Source organism: Cyrtonyx montezumae, unplaced genomic scaffold (genome assembly GCF_038088225.1).
Source record: "Cyrtonyx montezumae isolate F1298 unplaced genomic scaffold, pur_monq_1.0 scaffold_9, whole genome shotgun sequence".
In the NCBI taxonomy this organism is placed as follows: domain Eukaryota; kingdom Metazoa; phylum Chordata; class Aves; order Galliformes; family Odontophoridae; genus Cyrtonyx; species Cyrtonyx montezumae.
Window position 1 is genome coordinate 109,333 of NW_027072100.1, and position 1,973 is coordinate 111,305.

Here is a 1,973-nt window from a genome sequence, read left to right on the forward strand (position 1 = left end):
GCCCTCCTGGGCAACAGCCTCATCAGCACTGCCGTTGCCTGCGAACAGCGCCTGCACACCCCCATGGACTTCTACCTCCTCAACCTCGTCCTCCTCGACCTGGGCTGCATCTCCACCACTCTCCCCAAAGCCATGGCCAATGCCCTCTGGGACACCAGGGCCATCTCCTACGCAGGATGTGCTGCACAGGTATTTTTCTTTTTGTTTTTGTTTTCAGCAGAGTATTCCCTTCTCACAGTCATGGCCTATGACCGCTTTGTTGCCATCTGCAAGCCCCTGCACTACGGGACCCTCCTGGACAGCAGAGCTTGTGCCACCATGGCTGCAGCTGTCTGAGGCACTGGGTTTTTATTTTCTCTGCTACACACTGCCAATACATTTTCTATACCACTTTGCCTGGGCAATGTTCTGGACCAGTTTTCTTGTCTGAAATTCCACAGATCCTCAAGCTCTCATGCTCGCAATCAGACTACCTCAGGGAAACTGGATTTACTGTGGTAAGTGTTCTTGCCGTATTTGGGTGCTTTGTATTCATAGTGCTGTCCTACGTGCACATTTTCAGGGCCGCGCTGAGGATGCCCTCTTAGCAAGGCCGGCAAAAAGCCTTCTCCATGTGCCTCCCTCACCTGGCCGTGGTTTCCCTGTTTGTGGGCACGGACTTCTTTGCCTACCTGAATCCCCCTTCCCTGTTCTCCCCATCCCTGAACCTGGTGGTGTCATTTTTGTACTCAGTAGCGCCTCCAACATTGAACCCCCTCATCTACAGCATGAGGAACCAGGAACTCAAGGATGCAGTGGGGAAAATGATGGCAAGGACACATTTCAGGAGGGATTAACTTCTCATCTTTCTCTACAAATGACTCACTGTTGTTTCTGTAGCAGGCTCATATTATGCCTTTTCACCTTTAAAATGCTTATTTATTTCTATTAATTGATACATTTTTTTTGCTGTTCATTTATATGTGTGAGTGTGTAATAAATATTATTGGTTATTATTCCTAAACATGCGTTTGGATTCTGTCTGCTTCTACTGAGGCATCACGCTGCTCTCTATCTCCTGGAGCCCATACGAATTCTGGGTCAGTGCTGACTCTCACACAGCCTCTGTTCTTATCTCTGTTTCTATAGAGAAATGAGATGCCAGCAGGCACTGTGGAGGTGATACAGGCTGGATTAGCAAAAGGGATGCACGTTTTAGCCTACGGACCAATATATTAGTTCATCAAAAGGAATCCAATTGTGCTCATCCTGAAACTTTTTCTTGGGTTGCTCTGGTTTCGCTTAGGATGGCCAAGAATACTCCCATTTAATCTCTGTCGAAACCGGGTAGACGTCACCGCAGACCGCAAGCCTCCCCAGCAGCGCCCTCTTGATGCCTCCTCGGATCGCTCAGCTCCGTCGGAGTAGGGTAGACGTGGCCGAACATTGCACGACGACCCTGGGGCGCCCTCTAGGCGCCTCCGCTTAGCACGCTCAGCTCCGTCGAAACCGGGTAGACGTGGCCGAAGATCGCACGGCGCCCCGGCTGCCACCTCCGTCTGCTGCCGCCGCCTCTCGCGACGAGCGACCGGGTCGTCCGTAGCTGGGAAGACGTGTCCGGCGTTCCCTAGCGGCACCGTCATCGAGACATGGACGCCACCGTTAGAGATGCGCGAGACGGTTGTTGTGTAGGCCCGGACGGCTTTTCGAGACGTAACAAGCAGTGAGCTCTCCCCGCTGTTGTTAGGGATGCGCGAGACGGATGTAGCCGGGTAGACGTGGCCGGCATTTTTAAAACACGCGCTGTGATTTCTCGCCACCTAGAAGCGCGTGTTTCTCACCCCTGGCTGGGGGGCAGGGGCTATTGTGGCTGGTAGGTACCTCGCTCAGTTCTGAAGGAGTACCGTTCAGACAGGAGGATGTCTTGCTTGGACTGGAGGGTGTCTCTTTCAGGTTGGAGGATGTCCATGTTGGATTGGAGAGCTTCTTGTTGA

At 52.5% G+C, this 1,973-nt stretch overlaps 1 pseudogene; it reads left to right on the top strand.

Annotated features, from left to right (window-relative positions):
* The first annotated feature begins 240 nt into the window (after nucleotides 1–240).
* LOC136060163 (olfactory receptor 14J1-like) lies at nucleotides 241–1,671 on the top strand (annotated as a pseudogene).
* The last annotated feature ends 302 nt before the right edge of the window (nucleotides 1,672–1,973 follow it).